Raw genomic sequence first — 24,120 nt, 5'->3', positions numbered from 1 at the left:
AAGAAACTCTATCCTGAGATAGTACTAAAAGAGTAATTAATGTTATTGATTAATGCCCATTTAAGATGTTTAAAATTTAAGCTGGAAAACAATTTTCCACTTATGCTATGCTATACTATGCTATGCTATGCTAACATTTACTCATCTTTATTTATAGATGTGGACATTTCCTGAAGTTCATGCTTGTGAACTCAGATACCAGCACTGGTAGTCAACACATCATACATATCCATATGCACACATCAGTAAATATCATTCACCAAATGATTTTATTTCACTTGGAAGCACCCTGTGTCAGTTTTAGTGGCACAGAAGAGATGTTCAACCATCTGTGCATAATTTATAGCTAAAACCACCCTTTTCTGTAGATGAACTGGCTGATCCATGGTGTTGATAAAACCAGATACAGTTGAACATAGGTCATTAGCCATCTTGCTCTGAGAGCTACTGAGTCAGTGGGTCACAGTATAGAGAGGGTGAACAATGCTGCAGAGATCCTCAAAGCAGCAACAGAGAGAAGTTTAGGGGCATGGTCTTCCTGAGAGGCTGAGAATTGTCCAAACTTTATCTGCTTTGGGCCAGCTGGGACAGAAAGTGGATTAATGAAAGTTAAGCAGCCAGGTAGGAAGTTGAGCTTCTCCTTTTTATAAAGGGCCAAGTGGAGATGTAATTTCAGCAGAGATCGGAAAAGAGGGCAGAGAAAAAAGAGTTTAAGAATAAATGGCATTGACCAATATATTCCCCTATTTAACATAAAGAATGAGACTAGGGTTGGGTTGTAGCCCAGATATAGAGTCTGTGGGCTCAATCTGCAGCACCCCTTTCCTGCAAAATGATTTCTCTTTTTCTCTCTTTTTGGGTACTGGGGGATTGAACTCAGGACCTCACAAATACTAAATACCCTAGTAATATCCCAGTAATCCCAGCTGCTCCAGAGGCTGAGGCAGGAGGATCAGAACTTCAAGGTCAATCCGGGCAATTTAGAATGACCCTGTCTCAAAATTAAAATTAAAAGGACTTGGGATCTAGCTCAGTGGTAGAGCACTTGTCTAGCAGGTACAGGGCCCTGGATTCAATCCCTATCACCAAAGGGGGAGAAAATAGTGTTATCTTAGCAGTTTCAAATGAGAGGGTATCTAGCTGTGCAGTTGTGCTTTCCAGGAAGCAGATAATGAGAAGGGTAGGGGTGGCCAAGATTTTTCATGGGGGAATAAAAACTGTGAAGAAGCCCTAAGTGGTGGACCACATCTGTAATCCAAATTCAAGGCCGGCCTGGGCAATTTAGTGAGACCCTGTCTTGAAAGAAAAGATAAAATGGACTGGGGGCGTATCTCAGGGGTAGGCACCTGCCTAGCATGTACAAAGCCCTGGGTTCCTTCTCCAGGTCTGGGGGTGGGATGGAGATGGCTGTGAAGACAAAGGGGAGGGAAGCAGGCTTGGGCGGGGAGCCACTGGACCCATCCAGATCTAACAAACACTCTGGCAAAATGAGAGGAGCTTTAAGTACCGCGCACACTGTGTCTGGTGGGAATGCCTAGGCCCTGGTCACTGCCTGCCTTAGGCAGTACGGGGAATGCCTCCCCACAGAGCTGGGACCTCCCTCCAATCCCACACTGAAGCTGGTCCTGAGGGAGCTTTCAACTGGGCTGTTGCCAAGCCTCGCTGGAGCCCGGAGGGCCTCAGGGACCTGTGCTAGAAGCACTGCCGCTGCACTTCTAGGGAATGCTTCTCCTTTTAGTCAGGAAACTCCTCAAATCTCACCCGTTTCCTTGCCCCTCACCTTCTCTCTTTCCCAAAGAACATCTGGTTTTCTCTCAGTTTGTTGCTCGGAAAGCAGTTCAGCCCAGGAGAGAGACCTCTCCTCTCCCTGCAGGGTAGGGAGTCACTTCAAAGAGGCGCACCAAGCACGTTCCCTGGGTATAAATATGCACTCCCTGGGTGACAGAAAATGCCTGTGAGAAATTCTTGCTCTAAGTAGCACGTCCCCTTCTTATACAGACCCAGGCAACTAGGACAGTGAGAGCAAAGAGGGAAAGTCAGGAGCAAAGCTAAGGATTCCCCTGCTAGTGATGCAGAGGGTGGCCTCCTGTGCACACCCTTTTGATCGGTCCCCTTCTAAGCTCACCTTTGAGGCCTACAGTTTTGTACAGATCTGAGACTGTTTGAGGGAGTGAGATACAAAAGCTCAAAAGACATTTTCTTAAACATTCATGACCTAACTCCCAAAGCAGAATTTTAAGGAATCAGATTTTTACCCCTAGTTGATATTTGATAATTGTTGATTGTGGTGTTTAATTAATAATTAAATCTGTAGAGAATGGGAATTTTACTCTATGGATTCAGAAGCATAAGAGTATATTCTTGCCAGGCAGGGCAGCACATGCCTGTAATTCCAGCGACTCTGGAGGCTGAGGCAAGAGAATCACAACTTTGAGGTCAGCCTGAGCAACTTAGTGATAAAAGAACTGGAGATGTAGCTCAGTGGTAAAGCATCCTTGGGTTCAATCCTCAATTACTTAAATGAAAAAAAAGAAAAGAACTTTCAGAGACTTATTGATAGTATCATTGTGAGGGCTCCCCTTTTTTTGTGTGTGGGCTAGGTCTCTCAATATAGGACTTTCAAGTTAAAGTGTAAGTATATTTTGAATCTGAACACACAGTTCTAAATACTATCCCACTCCCTAAAGCATGAATGTCTGTTTATCCATATTCTCATCAGCCTGGAAGTCATCAATCTTTTTAATTTTTACTAAGCAGATGGACAAAAATGCAACTTTATTATTATTTTGATTTTCATTTCCCTGGCTATTGATGAAATTGAGCAATTTTTCATGTGTTTATATGGCCTCTGCATTTCCTTTGATCCTTTGGTTCTTTTGTCTTCTTACAGATTAATGAAGGCTTCATGTAAATATGGGCTCTTAACTCTTTTGTGTGTGTTTATGCTACAAATATTCTCTTTTAATTTACTATTTATGTTTCAAGTGTCTGGAGGCTAGCAAAGATTCCACTCCCTGCGCCTAGCTCATATTCCAGAAAGGGCGAGAGAGGAAAGACATGGAAAATACATTTTGAAAAAGTTACACACAGATAGTATATCACACTAAATGCTGGGGTGGGGGCACTTCTAATATCTGCGGCAGCCTATATTCACATTAAAAATACTTTTTCAATGAGTAACGAAAAACTGTAACTTCACTGAAGACCACTGGCATACTTTATCATGATAGCAAGCAAATGATCACTACTATTAGATTTTGCCAGAGCTTGACCATACTAAACCTCATTCAGCTTCTATCCCTTCTCACCTTCCCCTTGAGTTAGAATAAAGAAATTAAAGACAGGTAGAAAGAAACCAAAAGATAAAGAGATTACAACCTTAACCTAAAAGCCTTGTGCTAAAGTTCCTCAGACCTTCGCTCCCCAAGTCAGTTTACCCCCAGGCTCGTCACTCCCAAATTTCTGGGAAATCTACAAATCTCCACTCTCAATCTTAAAATTACTGGAAATTCATGCAGTTATGAAAATTGGCCTGTACACTATTAATTAGCCCACAAACCACATGTATTTTTAGATTAGATTGAGCAAAGGAAGATGCAAAACCTAAAATACAGGGTATTTTCCTAATTATCTATGGATCAGATAGTAGAGATGTCAACCTAAGGATCCTGAGACCTGCTAGACCACTATAAACTGTCTTTGGATCAACAGGTTGATGTTGAAGTAGGAGAGAAAAAATAAAAATTGGAAAGGAGGCCAAAAATAAATAAATAAAAGAAAGTCAAAGAAATGTAATTTAAAGTTCCATGTACTTTTCCAGGACTGTCACTCCAAAGTTTTGGGAAATCTGTAAGTCTTAGAGTTATCATAAATTCATCCATTTATAAGCTAGGCTTGGTGGTGGGTTCCTGCAATCCCAGAAACTCAGAAGACTGAGACAGGAAGATTATAAGTTTGAGGCCAGCTGGGTAATTTAGCAAGACCCTGTCTCAAAATAAAAAATAAAATAAAATAAAAAGAGTTAGGTATAGGTCAGTAGTAAAGGACCCTGGGTTCAAGGTTTAGTCCTAACTACTGCAAAAAAAAAAATTTTTTTTTAATTCACCTACTTACAAAAATTACCTGTACACTGTTAATCAGCCCACTGATGAACAAGCAAAGAGAGACATATTTTAAGAAACCTGTAATTTAGGGGACTTTTCAACATATGCTGATCAGATAATGGAGGCCACATAACCCTAAGGATCGCCAGAATTACCAGACTCCCCAAACTGTCTTGTGATCACCCAATTGATATCATCCCTACATACTTTCCCATGCCTACCTCTCATCAAATTTCCTTTAAAAGAAGAATGTGAGAACCAAAAATGCAAATGTGTCTTTCACTCTTGAGAAGGCCTGCATTCTCCCTTGAATATGTCACCCTTCCTTTCCTAAATATATCTCTGTGCCTCCAATTGACACATCCTTAAATTTATTTCTGTGACTTGTTCTGAGTCTCTCTCTGGGAATTTCCTTGACCTCTCCAGTGACAATTTCAACATTCCCACCTAACTTTCTTGCCCAGCCCTGCCCATCTCTCACCAAGTTTTTTTTAAAAGAAGGGCTGAGACCCCAAAAGTGCTTCTCCCTTTCCAGATGGCTCACATTCTCCCTTGAAGGTGAACTCCGTGCTTTCCTGAATGAATTTCTGTTTGTGTCTCTATCTGACACATTTTGAAATCTTTTTTTCTGTGATGTTTGTCAAGGACCCTGTCCTATGTTGAAGTCCCCCTGTCTGGGACCTCCGCTGACCACCTCTCACCTCTGGTAACACCCTATCAACCTACAACTCCCAAATTCTATTCTTACTCAGAGTGTTTCTATTCACTCTTCTATTTTATTTTTACTTTAGTTTGTAGATGAACACAATGCCTTTATTTTATTTATTTTTATGCGGTGCTGAGGACTGAACTCAGTTCCTCACATGTGCTAGGCAAGTGTTCTACCTCTGAGTCACAACCCCAGCTCCACACCCTTCTAATTTCAAAGGAATGGTATTTGTAAGATTTTTACAGAGATTTTAGGTAGGTTGTTAATAAGTCTTAAGGTTCTGAATATACACATGAAAAACATTTGAAAAACCTTTTCTTCTTCAAATAGTTGACTATGTAAAAAAGAAGTGTTGTATTTCAGTAATTTAAAATAGGAAAGTTTGCTTCCTAGTTTAGTATTCACTTAGTTACCAAGTATTGATTGCGTATCTCTATACACTAGGCACTTTTTTTTGTTTTTCAGTGCTGGTAATTGAACCCAGGGCTTCCCAGAGGCCAGGCAACCTCTCTACCCTCAGACTAAGCAGTCTTTTAAGTACTGTGGGTATAACATTACATCTTCATGTTCATGGTTCGTACCTCCTAGTAGTGAGGGAGAGAAACATTAAGCCAATAAAAACATATGTGTATTATTGGTCAGATGGTCATAGGTACTACAAAAAAATAAATAAATAAAATAAAATAAGACAACATAAAAAGGGTGGGTTTTTGTTTGTTTGATACCAGAGATTTGATACCAGGGCTGTCTAATCTCTGAGCCAAGTCCCCAACCCATTTTTATTTTAAGACAGGGTCTTGCTAAGTTGCTTAGGGCCTCACTAAGTTGCTGAGTCTGGTTTTGAACTTGTGATCCTCCTGCCTCAGCCTTCCGACTGCTGGGATTACAGGTGTGCACCACCATGCCCAGCATAAAAAGGTTTTTTTTTTTTCTTTTTTCGGGGAGAGGGGGTGTTGGAGAACTAAAATCGGGGGCACTTGACAACTGAACCACATCCCCAGCCCTATTTTTTGTATTTTACTTAGAGACAGGGTCTCACTGAGTTGCTTATTGCCTCACCTTTGCTGAGGCTGGCTTTGAACTTGCCATCCTCCTGCCTCAGCCTCCTGAGGTGCTGGGATTACAGGTGTGTGCCATTGCGCCCAGCAAGAAGAGTGTTTTGAGTTTAATTGTGTTTCCCCAAAATATACGAAAATCCTAGTCTCAAGTACTTGTGACTGTGATCTTAATTGGAAATGGGATCTTTGCAGATGATCAAATCAAGATGAGATTATCACAGTGGGTCCTCATTCAGTATGACTGATGACCTTTAAATAAACAACAACAGACATTTGGACAAACAAACACAGAAAGAATAAATGTGAAGATATTTTGCTTCAGAATCTAAATAAATAGAATATCACAGAGTTGAATACTTATTTTTTTACTCTCTTATTATAGGGTCTTGATTTAACATCCATCTTATGAGATGAGTTTTGCTTTCCTGTACTTCCTCTTACCCGAACTCCTCCCACCCCCATTAGTGACTTACCCCATGGTACCACAACCCTAAGCCAATCCCAGAAGGACACGACCCCTTGCCCCATGGTGCCATGGACCTCAGCCAATCTCAGCCCATTCCCACCCACTTAGCTTTGACACAAGCACCTGAGCCTGGCCCACAGTGCCACAGCCACACCTCCAAACCCTTCCCCACAAAAGCTGGACACCCTCAACATCTCAGGGCCTCTGTTCACTCTATAGAGGGGTGGCCTTTATTTGTCAGCTTTCACAAATAAACTTTTGTGTGGCTCTCTGCCTGGTCTCAGTCCTTCATTTCTCGCTCACTGTCTCTGGCTTTCTCACTTTCCTTATATTTTAGTGCCCAAACCTGGGATCAGGTTCCCTGGTATTCCTTCGAGGGTCACTGAGCATCCTGGGGCCCTAATCTGAATTCCCTTGTGGGACCAGGCCCTCCATTCTGCTGAACACTCTCTCTGCACACACCACTGGACATTCCAAGTAAGACCCCTGTCTCTGGTCAACCTAAACGAACTACAGGTCCTGGGAAGTGACTGTTGAATGTCTGGCATTCCCAGGGTTACCATGTGGTCAGGGGCACCCCCAGCCATAGCTTTCACAGTTATTGCTGATCCCTACTGTCGATCGAGTCTGTAGGAGGTCTTTTATTAGCACCCTGGGTTTTGAGACAAACCACCAAGAATGATTGGGAGTTGTTCCTGGTGACACCTCTTGGCCTTGGGTTCATCTCTATGGCTTTTGCCCCTACGTAGTCCTTGTCAGGTGCCCAAGTGCCTCTACAGGCCCCTGATGCTTACCCAGACCTGGTGACAATCTCTGAGCATAACCGTCCTTTCAACTAGGTGATACTAGAGACTGGGGGTTGCCCCACCTCTAAACTCACCTCCTATGTCTCACCATGGGCTGCTCCTTATCCATCCCCTCCCATAATCCCCTAGGCTGCCTCCTGGTTAACCTAGGATCTCTCTCTGTCACACTGGACCTAAAGCCCCCAAAGCTTATCCCCTTGTGTATCAGATCTGGCCTCAATACCCTTTGGATAACAACTAAATGGCCGCCTAGCAGCACTCTAGATCCCAATATTATCAGGGATCTTTTCAACTCTTGTAAGTGTTTGGGAAAATGGAAAGAGGTCCCCCTACCCTCAGGCCTTCTCTTTCCTTCCTTCCAAATCACCCCTTTGCTCTTCCTGTTCTCCAGCCCAGGTTCTGCTGGCTCTTAAACCCTCTCCTCTTGACCTCAAGACTCTCCTGAAATCCCAGCCTTCGACCCTGCTGACAAACACCCTTCCTACCATTTTACACCTTCTGCTCCAATTCTTCTGGGTCCTCCCTCACCTTCTTTCAGTCCACCCACTGCTCACTTTCGTTCTCGAAGGGACCCCTCTACCCAGCCCGCACCTTTGCTTTCCTTTTCTGTAATAGCAGGGTTGGAGGGAGTTATCTGGATACACGTCCCTTTCTCTCTCAGTGACCTCTCCCAAATCAAAAGGAGGCTAGGGTCCTTCACCTCCAATCCTTCAGGGTACATTAAGGAATTCCAAGACCTAACCCAATAATACGATTTAACTTTCCATGATCCTACCCAACACTACCTGAGGAAGCAGGCGAGTTTGGGAGCAGGGTTAGGGAACAGCAGTTTCCCCCAGCTCCTTCGAGACCTATGTCAAGAGTTACATGGAAACGTAGATGGAAGAAGCCTCACACTATACTGAACCAAAAAGTAAATTGTAAGGTACTTTACTAATTACCAGCCAATCATTTTTTTCTAGGACTCTTGTTTTTTCTTAAATTACATATTTTTTGAGCTCATGATTTTGGTCCTATGCACCTAGGTTAATTATTTTTTTCTGATCAGTCCTACTTTTTATTCAGCTTTGGAGATTTTAAACATCTGTAACATTGCAATGGAGATTCACCTGCAGAAAGCTATAAGGCCTTTACTTTTGTATGCGTGCACACTGTGTGTTTTCTCTCTATAAATGTGTGTTCATATGTCATGTATATGATATCAAAATTGGCAAACTGAAAATGAGTGCTCATACATTTAAAAAAATGGATCCAAATACCTTTGATTCACATGATTTAAGAAGATTCGATTTAAATTGGGTAAACAGATGAAAGTAGAGATATCTTTAAAATTAAATTTAACTCACAAGTCTCTCTAGGTGGTCAAAGAACTAATAAAATGTTAATATCTACAAAATGTCTAATATCCATTGTTTCTAGGACTTTTCTTCAACATGGAAGGAATGACTAATACTGTTCAATATACTTGTCTGATATCTTGGTAAAAATAAGTAAAGTAGATTTGACATGGGATTACTCATAAACGTGTTTGTTAGACATCTGATTAACTTACAAGGTTAAAATGCTAACTATTAAATATACCATCAAGGACTCTTAACTCAGATGATATTAAGTAAATTAACTACATCTTATGGAGATGGACATTTATTACATTAAAAATTATATGTTGTGTTTACATTCCTGATAACTCTGGGGATGTTAAAGATTTACATTGCCAAATAAGGTCCTTATCCACTCTGGCCTTATTATGGGGACAGCTTCTCAGTCCTCACACCTCCTGGTGAGAGATTATTGACTGTTATCATCTTCATGCCCCAGACACTGTAACATTTATTCAGTAACTCATGTTTTTTGTTTCTGTCTCATAGAAGCACCCATCCCCAGATGACTTTACAACCTGTTCTACCCCAACCAGACTTCAATCTGACCTGACTTCTAAAAGGGAACTCTACATTTCTCTTTCTAAGGATTTGTCACTGATATACAGAAATGCCTTTGGTTTATGGGTGTTGATTTTATATCCTGCTACTTTGCTGAATTCATTTACTAGTTCTAGATGTTTTCTGATGGAACTTTTAGGGTCTTCTAGGTATTGAATCACATCATTAGCAAATAGTGCCAATTTGAGCTCTTCTTTACCTATGTGTATCCATTTAATTTCTTTCATCTGTTTAATTGCTCTGGCCAGGGTTTGAAGAACTATATTAAATAGAAGTGGTGAAAAAGGGCACCCCTGTCTTGTTCCAGTTTTTAGAGGAAATGCCTTCAATTTTTCTCCATTTAGAATGATGTTGGCCTGGCGGTTAGCATAGATAGCTTTTATGATGTTGAGACATGTTCCTGTTATCCCTAATTTTTCTAGTGTTTTGAACATAAAGGGGAGCTGTATTTTGTTAGATGCTTTTTCTGCATCTATTGAGATGATCATATGATTCTCATCTTTAAGTCTATTGATGTGATGAATTACATTTTTTGATTTCCGTATGTTGAACTAACCTTGCATCCCTGGGATGAATCACACTTGATTGTGGTGCATGATCTTTTTGATATGTTTTTGTATTTGATTCGCCAGAATTTTATTGAGAATGTTTGCACCTATGTTCATTAGAGATTCTGGTCTGAAGTTTTCTCCTCACCTCACTTCACCCCCCTCTCAGCTCTGAAACTACCAGAGCCGCCATTGCCCCTTTTCCTTACAGCAATAAGGAGTTCCTAAAATTGGAGGAGAGAATGAAGCCAGAATTAGACAGGCAGTTGGTATAGACAGGTAAATCGAGTCAGATGGGATCAAGGAGGCCAATTTTGATTGAGTTCTGCAAGTTGAAGACTATCTCCTGAGGGACTGAAATGTTAATTCTTTCAGAGCCCTTCCTCCACCCTTATGAAGAACCTGCCCCTGCTCTGACCTGTTGCTAAGGTAACCTGTCCCAAGAATTGCCCCTCCGTAGAGGGAGATATAAGGTTGTTAATTAATGTGTCCTGGGCTGCTCCATCCTGCTCTTCCCCCTTCAGCTCACTGATTTCCTCCTTTGGGCCACCCCACCAGCATTTCCTAGGCCTACCCACAGGAACTCAGGAATAACCACACGCATTACCTATTTTCATCATCGGCTGATAGGGGGTATCCAACAGGTAGCTGAGTCTATACTAACACTCCAGAATCATCTGGACTCTTTAGCCTCTACGATCCTACAAAACCACCATGAACTGGACCTATTAACATCAGAGGGATCACAGCTGGCATTGCTACGGGTACAGCTGGTATAGCCATCTCTATGTACTATTATCAGGAGTTATCATTCCAATTTCTAGGGGACTTACAGCAACTTGCTCGAACCAAACTAACCACACAATCCCAGCTTGATTCTTTAGCTGCTGTGGTTTTGCAGAATCGAAGGGGCCTTGATTTTCTTATGGGTGAAAAAGGCGGACTTTGTCTACTCATAAAGGAGGAATGCTGTTTTTATGTCAATCAATCTGGTATTGTCAAAGACAAGATAAAACAACTCCAGCAGGACCTTGAACTTCGGAAACCACAGCTCTCCTCTGTTGGAGGATGGCAGCCAAGTAACTTCCTTCTTCAGTGGACACTTCCTTTCCTGACCTCTCTCCTTGTCATAGGCCTTCTGCTGATGCTTGCTCCCTGCGTCATTTGATTTGTTCAAGACCAGATTCAAAAATATTCTAAACCAAACTGTGAATTAGCTTCTGTTCCAGGAATACCAACCCCTCACCAAAATTGGGCTTTCTGGAGTGAGCATTGCTAACACCTCTGACCCTCACCATTACCTCAATGACATCCCATGCCCCAAACAAGTGTCCAGACACTGCCCCTTCCCAGCAGGAAGAAGCTACAGAAGATTTATCTACGCCCTAGTCCCTTAAGGGGGTCCAGTAAAAAAACAAAAAAAGGGAGGAAGTGGTTGATGGGTGATATTCACAGATAGGCCATATTCCCCAGTCACTTGACCCGTGTTATGACACACATAAACTATTTGCAGTTTATGGCACAGAACTGCAACTCCACCTTTTTTTTCCCTCTCTTGTTGCAATGATGTTATCACAGAGATAACCTGGAATCATTCTCTATCTATCTATCTATCATCAATTTTATCTATCATACTATTTAAACTTTGGTTCTTCAGGTCTTATTGGAAACAGTTTGCCAGATGTGACATAGTGGTGTAGACCTGTAGTCCTGGCAACTCAGGAGATTGAAGCAGGAGTTTTGCAAGTTCCAGTACCACCTGGGCAATTTAGCAAGACCCAATCTCAAAAAAAGGTGGGGGAGGTCTGGGGATGTAATACAGTAATAAAGTACCCCTGGGCTCAATCCCCAACACTATGAAAGAAAAGAAAATGCTGGGGATGTGGCTCAGTGGTAGAGTCCTTGTTCAGCATGCATGAGGCCCTGGGGTTATCTCTTTTTGATCTTGCCACAGTAAGGAAAAAAAAAAGAGAGAGAAACAACTTGTGCAGATATAATTTACCATAGCTTGTGATGTGAAGATGCAATTCACCATAGTTATGCCCCTTCCTATGGGCAGAGACAATAGCTATGTGATAATTTTGACAGATATTGTGTAGAGGCCACCATCAATCTTCCTTTTTTACACATATGATTTGTGCCTTAAATCTATGAAACATTTAGTGGCAATATCCCCAGAATGGCTGATAGTCTATTTAAGATAGACGAGTAGGAAGAGATGGAGAAAAGGCTAAACAACTAAAAAAAAGGCAGCTTCTGCATTGAAAATGTGGCCATGTAAGACCACAGTGGAAACCATATTTAAAACTGTAATTGTACTACCATAGTGACCTCCTTGCCTCTGTTTCTGATAGTAACATGGTAGGCACCCTTTTAGCAAATAAAAAATCCTATCACTGAACAGGTATTTGTTACTGGCCAATTTTATTTAAGTTAATAGTGCTTGGTTCATGGTAAAAATATAACCACTATGAAATACTCAAAAAATATTTGTTGAATCAGTAGAAGACTAACTTTCAGGTCTAAAATTCTACAATTATATATTTTTAAAAGATGGTAATTATGGTACACTAAGAAAAATGATACGTTCAAGTTCTTGCTCAAATTGACAAAAACATTCCCTAAAACCAATAATTGCAAGATTTGACTATTAAAAAGTAGTGGAAACTTTTCACAAGGGGAAATATTATTTTCAACTTTGTATTTTCCTCATACTCTGCCATTCTTGAAGTTGCTGGGTCTAATTTGCTCTTCCAGTTGGTACAACTGCAAGTGTGTGGTGCAAGCTAGGAGTCCCTTCAGGGCAGATGCAGCCCTGCAAGCATGTGCCTGGGTGACCATAAAGGATCCCCTGCTCAGAGACAATCCCACATGGGTCCACGCCAGCTCCTCTTGCTGTCTTGGCTGGGCATGCCTGTGAAGTATACAAACTGCACAACCAGATGCCTTGTTCCCAGTGCCAAAAAACTTGGCTTTCAGAACAATACAGTAAACACCTCCCAATGCTGGGCACTCAGCCAGGCACTAGAGATAAAAAGAGGAATAACACAGAGGCTACCTTTGGCAGATGGAGAAGAGGGCCATGTAAATAGATTAGCACAATAACATCAGGTAATGTGATCAGAGAGAAACAAACTGCTCAGGATCACAAATGAAGGAACTAATTTTTCTTGCATGTGTCTACGGTCAAAGAAAATTCAGAAAGGAAGAGGCATTTGAATAGGGTTATAGGATGTGCAGAAGTTCATGAGGTGGGTAAAAGACATTTACACATTTGGTGAATAAGATGAACTCAAGGTTTTCTTCCTGAACCCCCAAATCTCAGGAAAGCTTGGGGTTGCAGCTTTATCAATTGGATCTAGGTCTTGGGTCACATGACTTGTGTTGAGTTTGTCATTCTATGTGTCTTTCTGCCTTTGAAGTGATTCAGACAAGCCCAGCAGTGGGGGTTGTAAAAACGGTATAATAAACATGTTTATTTTCCAGAACTGTCCCTCTGTGTAGCTCTCTTGGGAATTTGTAGAGGCCCTAGGTGGCTGGTCAAAGGCCAGGGATTTGGGATCATCGCCAAATGGCCTCCTTGAAGATACTGAACACAAGGACATTCCAGGAAGAGGGAACAACTTAATCTCCCAGTATTTTGTTTGCCAAATGGAAATATCCTTGGTGACAAACAGGTGTGACCTTTAGTTTTGCAATAAAATTGTGAATCAGCTAGAACGTAATTTCTGAAAGATGTAAACTGCTTATTTCTCAAGAAAGAGCAGTAGTTTTGCCCAAACAAACTGTTCTAAGATCATAGATTACTAACGCCAGTGAGCCTTTTTCCCTTATTGGCACATGCCCTGGGTTGCCAGAAGGCTCCAGGGTATATGTGTGCACAGAATAGCTCCACACAAGCCACTGTAGCTCTCTGAAAAAAACAATTCAGAAAGTGCGCTTTTGGCAGGAAGTCAGAGACATCTTCTCTGGGTCATTGAGAGAGCACAGTCAAATATAGTATCAAACTGATTATATTGAGAGTGGGGTGGGAGAGGGGTTGGGGAGGAGAGACTACGACCTTTATTTCTTCCCCTGTAGTGGGCACTCTGATATTGCTCTGGTGTTTTGAAATGACGGTGTCTTCTGAACTTGTTTGTGGAGTTCAAGGTGGACTAGAAGCTTCACTGGGCACTGTTCTGCACAGTAACCACATCAACAACAACAAAAGATTCATCGTGTTTTCACTGATTAGTTCCAAACTAGCTGTTCCAGGCACACATCCGTAAGCTAGGTTCTCCCTTGATGACCCTGTTGAAATAAAACGTGGTGGTGAGTTAGGCAGCACTGGCCCTCAGTAGCTGCCAAGGGCCCTCATTGCAACAATCTGATAAAGCAGAATGTTGAGGAGCACCTCCCACCTTGTTATGATCCTCTGGGCCCCAAACACCCCTTCTCAAGCACCCCATTGGCCAGGTAATGAAAACCTAGCTTACGTTAGTACCCAGGAAGCAGTCATCAAAGGAACAGAAGGTAAACTCAAGAATACTTTGTAAACACTAAGAGAACATTCCTACAAAGCAGGCAAGTACATTAGAACAGGGCAGGTTAAAGAGTAAAAAGTCAGGGCAAGAACAGAGTCCAGAGATGTGATCAACTTGCACTTAAGGATCCTGCTCAAGGGAATCATATGTCAATGAATATCACCAAGAAAGTATGTATCAAAATATCCTCCACCATCCCTTAAAGACTTCACATTCCTCAGCTCAAGAAAACACACACCCATTTCCCAGCTGTTTCCATAGAAAAACTAGGGACCATTACTTATTTCTTTTATTCATTACCTTCCCCCATCAATCAATCAGTCAATCAGCAACTGAATCATTTTTATGGGTGCATTATGGTTGTATGTAATGGTGGAATATGTTGTTACATATTTGTAAATGCACATGATACAACAATATAATTTGGTCAATACCACTCATCAGTAATTCCTCTTTCTGTTCCCTTCTCCCTCCACCTGGTCCCTTTCCTCTCTTCTACTGATCTCCCTTTGATTTTCATGACACTGTACCCCACTTCTTTATTTTTCTCCTATAAGAGAAAATCAACCGGCAAAGTATAGGTTGACTTCTCTACCTCTTTTTGTGTGTGTACTGCCATCATTCCAATCCAAGCCACAATAATTCCTTGTCTGGATAACCTCCATATGTTTTCATATGATGTTTTTAATGATGTTTTCATATTCAGGCCAGCTCCCCTCCAACTGTGATTTATGTATAGGGAAGGTATTTCTCACAAAAGCAAATGGTATACATTAACAAGGGAAAAATTCTGCCAGGTGTGATGGTAGATACCAGTAATTCCCAGCAACTCAGGAGGCTGAGGCAGGAGGATTGCAAGTATGAGGCTAGCCTCAGCACCTTAGTGAGATCCTCAGTAACTTAGTGAGACTCTGTCTCAAAATAAAAAATAAAAAGGATTGGGGATGTGGCTCAGTGATAAAGTACCTGATCCTCTGGGCCCAAAACACCCCTTCTCAAGCACCCCACTGGTTCAATCTTCAACACCAAAAACAAAAACAAGAAAACCCCTAAATAAAAAGTTTTATAGATTTGATAACAAAAAATCTGAGGACTGGGAGATACAGCTCAATGGTAGAGCACTTATCTAGCATGCACAAGGGCCCTGAGTTCAAACCCCAACACTATTTAATTAAAAAAAAAATTATGACACATATTCCTTAGCCCTGGGATTTAGAGGACAGAGACCTTTCACTTTTTACTGTAGATGCTTCTGTATTATTTAATTTATTCATTGATTATGTATATATTTTAAAACAAACAAACACAAAATACAAGGGCCAGGGTATATAGCTCAGTGGTGGAGCACTTGCCTAACATGCATGAGGCCCTGGGTTCAATTCCCAACACCACAAACAAATAAACAACACAAACAACAACAAAAAACTCATCTGGATTTAAAAGAAAAACATTAAGAGTATCTAAATTAAAATGGGCAATAACAAATTACACTTTGAGATAAACTCAGGCTTTTAACAAAAAAAAGGTGCTGTTAACAATAAAACTCTAAAAAAATAAGTATATAGTAAACAAGAAATGTTCTATACTATTAAACAAATTAAAATTAAAAGTGAGATATTACTTTTTGCCCATTAGAGTAGCAAGATTGTGGGGTTTTTTAAATGTAATAAATCTAATATTTTCATCCACATTTTTTTCAATTTTCTTGAAAAGAAATTTGGCAATTTCAGTTATCTCAAAGATTCGGTCTTTGATTAGCAATTCTATTTCTAGGAAAACATTATAAGGTAAAAATTACAGCTAAGGACAAAGCTTCAACTATAAATTGTGACAAAGTGAGAAATATATATTAGATCTTTGCCTACTAAAGCCCTTCTAATTTTCCTGAGTGTCAGGGGTAACAAGAGCATCTTTGGTTATATTTTGTTATAATCTTTGTCTTTGTCTCTGGTTCCTGACACTGAGCTCCTAAGTCCCTTGGAATTTCCTGGGTGGTAGGAGGATCTTGTGTTCTAATGAGGTGAGTACTGGTAAGTTCCTGGTTAGCTTCAGGATGGGGCTGGTCACAAGAGGTCTTGATTAGAAGTTTGGAACTTCCAGTTCCATATCCTCTCCAGGAAGGGGAGAGGAGCTAGCAATTCAGTTAATAATCAATCGTGCCTGTATGAAGAAGCCTCCATAAAAGTCCTTCAACTATGTGGTTCAGAGATCTTTGTGGGTGGGGAAAATATTAAGGTGCTGGGAGAGTGGTTCGCTCAGAGATGGCACAGAAGCACTGTGCCATTTCTTATAAACCTTATCCTATGTCCTCTTCCTCTGGCTGTTCATCTATATTCTTTACTATCTCCTATATAACACTCAAGAAAACCTATGTGTTTCCCAGCATTCTGTGATCCACTGTAGTGAATGACTGAGCCTAATGAAAACAGACCTGACAAACCCTGATCTACAGACAAACCAAACTGAAGTGTGGGTAACCTGGGGATTCACTACTTGCTATTGGTGCTGGAGTAGGAGACAGTTTTGTGGGACGAATTTCTTAACAAGTGGAGCCTGCTAACTCCAAATAATTCATTTTAGATTTGCTGGATATTAAAGAACCACACATTTGGTGTCAGAAGTGTTGTGTGAGTATAGAAAAATAATTTTTTTCTTTTTGATAATGATTAATTTGAGAATTGTTTAGTTGGCAAAAGTATGATGACTGAATAAGGGTATATATTAATGTTTTACATACATCAATAAAATGACTAGAAGGTTGTCATAAAAAATGTTTATAAATGTTCATTGTAATAAAAATGCCAATTTCTCATAAAATTAGTTTTATATATATATATATATATATATATATATATATATATATATATTTTTTTTTTTTTTTTTTTTGGTACCAGGGATTGAACTCAGGGACACTAAACCACTGAGCTACATCCCCAGCCCTACTTTGTATTTATTTGGAAACATAGTCTCACTGAGTTGCTTAGTGCCTTGTTGTTGCTGAGGCTGGCGTTGAACTAGCAATTCTCCTGTCTCAGCCTCCTGTGCCACCATGCCCAGAAAGTTAGGTATAAGTTTAACATGATCCTAATGCAAACATCTTCAGAAATTTTTAATAGAAAAATGGATTCTAACATTTAAATGGAAAAATAAAGGCGAATGCCCAGGAAAACTCTGGGAGAGGAAAAGAGCAACGAGGAAGAATTAAGTCTAACAGATATACATATCAGAACATATTTTAAAGCTTCAGCAACATCAAGAGGGTGGCAGGAGAACATTAATAGACTAATGCAATGGTATTGACACAAAATACATATATGAGCTTCTCCTGTGAAAAAGGAAGCACCTCAAATCAAAGGGGGAAAGGGTAGGTTATTAAATAAGTCATGGTAGTAGATACAAAGAAAAAATATCATAATTCTTATCCCTCCAAAAAAAAAAAGTTAAAAAACAAGTAAGATCATTCCTTTGGGTTTTTTTGGTTTGTTTTTGTGTTTGCTTTTGTTTGGTACCAGGGATTAAACCCAGGGGGTGCTTAACCACTAAGCAGGATCCCCAACTCTTTTTTATATTTTATTAAAGAAATGGTTCACTGAGTTGCTTGGTTGCTTAGTTCCTTGCTAAGTTGCTGAGCCTGGCTTTGAACTAGCAATCCTCCTACCTCTGCCTCCTGAGCTGCTAGGATTACAGGAGTGTGCCACCTTGCCTGGCTCCTTTCTCTTTTTCTTTTTCTCTCTCTCCTCCTTTTTTTTTTTTTTTTGGTTAAGGCCTTTCTAAAGATGACATAAAACCCAGACATCATAAAGATGATGATATATTTGACTACATAAACATATATTACAAAATGTCTACATAGAAAAGATTTCACAAGCAAAACCAAACATAGAGAAAATCCATATTCTAGATCACAGGCAAAGGACTCATCTCCTTCAAATGACATGGTAGCTGACTTTCACATAGAGAAAGTGATGAAAATATGATAATGGAGTTTTTCCTCAAGTTTCATTGGCCAGATCAGGGACACATACACTATCCTGGGACAATTACTGGTGATGGAAGTGGTAACACAGAGCTTAAATTCATTAATCAAATGTATCACTTTGGACCAAGGATGGTGCTAGGCTCCTCTAGAAGAGGCTAGACATGAAGGAAATGGGCTCCTCCAAAAGGAGGAATCAGGCCTTACCCTTCCCCGACTCTCCCTTGCATCAACAAGTTCTACTGGCCCTAAGTCTACCAATATGTCTGAAATCCACCCAATTTTCTCCATCTTCATAACTATACTCATCTAAGTCACCAACAATTCTGTCTGGGGTCTCCAGCAATATGTTCCTATATGGTCTCCCTGCTTTCAAGCTATTTCCCAAGCAAAAGCCAGAGCTGTCTTTTCAAACCTAAACTAGAGGAGCTGGGGATGTAGCTTAGTGGTGGAGTACTTGCCCAGCATGCATGAGGCCTTGGGTTCAATCCCCAGCATTAAAAAAATAATAATAATAAAATTAAATTAAAAAAAATAAAATCTAGCTAGATTATGTCAAACACTGCTTTAATTTCTCCAATGGCTTCCCAATTTATTTAATATAAATACCCCAGATCTCAACTGGTCCTACAGGGACCCCATATCATTTGATTTTTGCTTACCTCACCAGGGTCTCATGGTCTATCCTGTGTACTCAGCTCCAGGTACACAGCTTTTACTGTGTTCTTTGAGGGCTCTGAATCCTTTACTAACTCAAGATTTTTGTAAATGAAGTTCCCTTTTGTAGAATATTCTTCTTCCAATGCACTCTTTGCCTGGTAGGAAAATATAGAGATGAATCAGTTTCTGGAGAGGCCTTCCTGAGTGTAAATTCTGCCTCTGCCAATTACTAAGTGTGTACTGTTGGGTAAAAATTACTCACTCTTTCCATACTTTGTTTTAAAATGGAGATGATAACATTAGTATGGGTAGGGAGACAACTGCTCCGTTTGCCTGGGGCAAAAACTGAGGTTTCCTAAGCTGCACAACTTTCATGACCGTGGGATATCCATGCAACTCTAGATTGCTTATACTTAAATTGCGATTTGACAGTCTATCTTGTTTAAATCAGTTATTTTGTATCTTTATTTAAACAGCTAAATTTATACTCTTTTGAATACAATAGCAGTTATGGCATTTTGTATTTATATGTTTATTTGTGATGTCATTTTCTGTATTTTTTTTTTTGTGTGTGTGTGTAGGCTAGGCAAGTAGGTGTTCTTCCACAGCTAGATCCCCTGCCTCTTGTGATGATTTTTATTTGTTTAATGTCTTTATCTACCACCAGATATTATGCTCTTTGAGGAAGGATATGGGGATATTTCTATTTATTTATCCTGGCAATCTAGCACTTGGTCCAGTTTAGGCACATAGAAAACTCTCAATAAATTTATCTATCTATTTATTTATTGTGGTACTGAGGCTTGAACCCAGGAGTGATCTACCACTGAGATATATCCCCAACCCTTTTAATTTTTTAATTTGAGACAGTTCTTGCTAAGTTGCTGAGGCTGGCTTTGAACTTGCAATTTTCCTGCATTAGCCTCCCAAATTGCTGGGATTACAGGTATGTGCCACTGCACATACTTTTAAACAAATGGAATACTAGCATAAGGAAATGTTTATGACAATGTTAGGCCAAGTCAATATATAAAACAAGCGAAAAACCGATTCACAGGAAAAGGATGGAAGAAAATTTAAAAATATGAATAGTAATTGTTTGAATTACAGGTTTTAGCATGATGTTTTTCTAGATTTGCCTGTGTTTTCCAGATTTCATATATTTACTTTTCCACAGAAAATATGTAATGAAATGAAATGAATGAAGAAGTTCGTTGATCCCCAAGAGCCTTGGATTAGAGAGAATTCTTGTCCAGGAAGTTTAACCAGCTGTGGTCTGATATAGATTCTCAGATCCTTTAGACACACAAGGTGTCATATGAAAGCTGAGGGCCAGCCTGCCAACTAACATAATCAATGGAGTTCACTTCTTAACAAAAGGCCATGGTAAACACAAAGGGTGAAGTAAAGGTTGGAATAGTAAGACATAACTAACATGCTGTATGGCATAACTCACAATGTAGCAATCAACCAAAGAACAATCTTTATTGGGCTAAAACTTGGAAAGAAATGTTACTACGTTTCATTGACAACTACACAGATCCCTTATATCTTTATGGATAGAGTCATATACTTGAAGGGAGCCCAGTGAGCAAATGACTCAGCAAAAGGCCAAGTTAACAAATTATGCTTCTGTGGTCATTTATGTTTACATTATTTTTTTTGGATAAGCACAGAGCTTCAGCCTTGGTTATAAATAAATAAAAGTGTATTCATATTTCAAAAACAATGGTTTTGACACTAAGGAATTACACAAAGGAAATAAATTCACATACTCACAATTATTTAATAAGCCTGTAGCAGAGTTAGGTAAGGCAACACACACCTGTAATCCCACCTAGTTGGGAGGCCGAGGCTGGGGGCAGGTGCAAGTTTGAAGCCAGCCTAGACAATTTATCGAGACCGTTTCTCAAAATAAAAATATAGAAAGCCTGGGAGTGTGAATCCAGTGCAAAAACAAAACAGAACAAACCTGTAGTAGTAGTACGTATAAGAAAAAAAATCACTCAAATTTTTGTAATATTAGATTTCAATTAATGTTAGTTGGCAATAATCTATTCTTCCTGGTATAATTTTAAAAGTTCTTAATTTTTTCCTCTATAGACATTAATTGGAAGCCTGCTGACACATGGATGTCCACCAAAGATCCATATGTTGAGGGTTTGGTCATCAGCCTATGGCACTGCTGTGAAGCATTACATCCTTCGGGAGATGGGGCCTAATTAGAGGAAGGCATGCCTCTTCTTTGAAGGGGATATTCTTCTCTTTGCTTCTTGGATGGCTTGAAGTGAATAGCTTCTTTTACCATGTGCTTCTGCCATGATGTACTACGTTGCCACACACCCAAAAGCTACAGGGCCAGGTGAACATGGATTGAACCCATGAGCCAAAATAAAATTATCCTCTTTTTTCCCCACCCTATGGTACTGGGGATTGAACCCAGGGGTGCTTTACCACTAAGATATTCCCAATGCTTTTTATTTTTTGAGATAGTGTCCTGCTAAGTTGCCCAGGTTGACTTCAAACTTCTGACCCTCCTTCCTCAACCTCCTGAGTAGCTGGAATTACAACACACCTGTCAAGTTTTCCTCCTTTTAGGTTGGTTTATTCTAGGTATTTGTTATGGAAACTGAAAGCTGAATAACAGATTTGCTTTCAGATTTAATATCTCTTTAGGCTCATATCACCTTTAGTATTCATATCTGACGATGAGAAATGGTTGTATTTTTCAACATAGACTCTTTGGCCTAGACTAATTAGGAAATAAGTGAAACAGGTTCTTCAGAAATATATGAAACTGGATAATAGAAGTACAATGGAATAGCTAAAGAAGCTGTTAATTTTTAAATGCTATGAAATCGTGACTTTCATACAGATATAAGATGAATGCATTACATCAAACATTTCATTCAACTCATTAACTAATTAATGAGGGAACCAGTAAGATGTTACAACTAGTTCAAAGGAGTACCCAAGGTACCAGACATACATAGGCAGTCAGGGATACATAAATTAATCTGCTTAAACTGGTAAAACTGGTCAATAGTCATAGAATAATAATCAACTGAATTTCCATTGAGCACAATTTGCATATTTATGAGCAAGAATAATTTTTATTATGGTCACTATAACTTCCAAAACTGTAAAATATGGGTTCAATCCCCAGTACCACAAGAACAAACAAACAACAACAAATAAACCTGTAGAATAGCTCAAAGACAATGTACATACACCACAGAGGCAAATATGCTGACTCTGTCTGGTTTTCTTTTTTAATATTTATTTTTCAGTTTTCGGTGAACACAACATCTTTATTTTTATTTTATGTGGTGCTAAGGATCGAACCCAGCACCCCACACATGCCAGGCGAGTGTGTTACCGCTTGAGCCACATCCCCAGTCCTCTGTCTGGTTTTCTATGAAAGAAAACCAACAACCCTTTTTTCTTCATTTGAAAAGCCTTTCATAATGTTTTCCCTACATAGCTAATTTTTGATGAGTGCTTATTATGGGCTGGGTGCTTTCTCAGTTACTTTAGATGTGTTAATTTACTTAATTATCATAGTAATCTTGTGAGGTTGATTCTATCATTATTTCCATTTTATAGGTGAGAAAACTAAGGTACAAGAAAAGGCAGGTAATTCACCCAAGGTCATGAAGCAATAGGAGGTGGAGCCAGGATCTGAATCCAGGTACTTTTGCACCAGCTAGGCTGCCATGGATGCAAAATTATTAAGTATATTGCATATCCAACCAAAAGTAATATTATTTTAAAAAAATTAGGTGGAGAATCTTCATGCAAATATGTAAAGGAAAGGACCAGATAGATTATACTAGATACAGAACAGGAAAGATGCAAAGATGATTCAGAAGTGTTTCCACTGATTGTGAGAGGGGGGACACTGTTCAAATAAAATGATGAGGAGGAAAGTTCGTTTGATTTGGTTTTCAGACATGTAGACTATGACGTAATAACAAGATGTCAAGATGGAAAAAAAAACAGGCAGGAGATCAAAATGAAAATGTGGATGGGTAATTTTTTTTTTTAGTGGAGTGGATTTAAATTGTAGTATTGAAAACACTGGCATGTATCTATCAGAGCTAAAAGACAAGCTCAGAGAGAAGAGAGGACATTATTGCAAAAAGGGCTGGAGCAGGGCTAATGTATAGGCCTAAGAGAGGCAATTTCAAAGAGGAAATCCAAAGCTAGGTGAAGGGGTTTTTAGGTCCAGGGAACAAGGTGCTGTACTTTGGTTTAAACAAACATTAAGCTACAGTCACAAATGCAAATGGGCAGAATTGAGGCTGAGGGTAAATAGAGGCTACACCATAAAGGGACTGTATCCGACACATAGTAAAGGTTGTCAAGTAGGAAAGGGCCATGATCAGATGCACATTTTAGAAAGAACCAGTATGGCTGCAATGCAACACAGAACAGTTTGCATTGCAAACTGGAGCCGGGAGGAGTCCCTGGGATCAAGGTATAGGCAGCTGGTGGTTTGGGTCAGATCAGTGATGGCAATTAACTAAAAATTAAGGGGCCTGAGGGTATGAATACCAAAGGAGGTCCATGTACCATGTGAACAAATATTTAAAAGTTATAAATCAAGCTAAGAAACTATAAAAATATACTTGATCTTTCTACCTCTATACACACATCTTCATAAGGACCTAAGGTTTAAATTGAGAATTTTCGGACTTCTTGGAGTTAAATGTTGGTCCTTGGGGGCCCAGAAAAACAGACTGTGGCTCCTTCTCCTTCTCTTCTCCTTCTCCTTCTCCTTCTCCTTCTCCTTCTCCTTCTCCTTCTCCTTCTCCTTCTCCTTCTCCTTCTCCTTCTCCTTCTCCTCCCCTCACCAAACACCAATCTAAAATAATACAGAGGGCTGGGGATATGGCTCAAGCGGTAGTGCGCTCCCCTGGCATGCGCAAGGTCCTGGGTTCGATCCTCAGCACTACATACAAACAAAATAAAGATTTGTGTCCAGCGAAAACTAAAAAATAAAAAAATATATATTTTTTAAAAAATAAAATAATACAGACATTTTGAATACTTGGACCATATCTGACCTTACCTTTAAGTGAACTGAGGCAAATCAGTTTCTATAATGTTCAAAGGACTGGCATTGGGGATAAAGCAGGAAATAAAATGATGAAACCACCCTCGGGGAGTGCAGTGGGAGAGGCAATCAACAAGCAGGTGAGCTACAGGTAGTGGCTGACTGATAGTGACCATTAGTGTTTTTCTCCCTAAGGAAGGTGACCAGTGGTTCCCAACCAGGGCAACACTGCCAGAAACCTCTGGGAATGTGTGTGGGCTTCTGGAGGTCAC

The sequence above is a fragment of the Ictidomys tridecemlineatus genome, chromosome 7 (assembly GCF_052094955.1).
Source record: "Ictidomys tridecemlineatus isolate mIctTri1 chromosome 7, mIctTri1.hap1, whole genome shotgun sequence".
Classification (NCBI taxonomy): Eukaryota; Metazoa; Chordata; class Mammalia; order Rodentia; family Sciuridae; genus Ictidomys; species Ictidomys tridecemlineatus.
The sequence above is the reverse complement of the archived record's forward strand: the minus strand, read 5'-3'. Positions refer to the sequence as shown.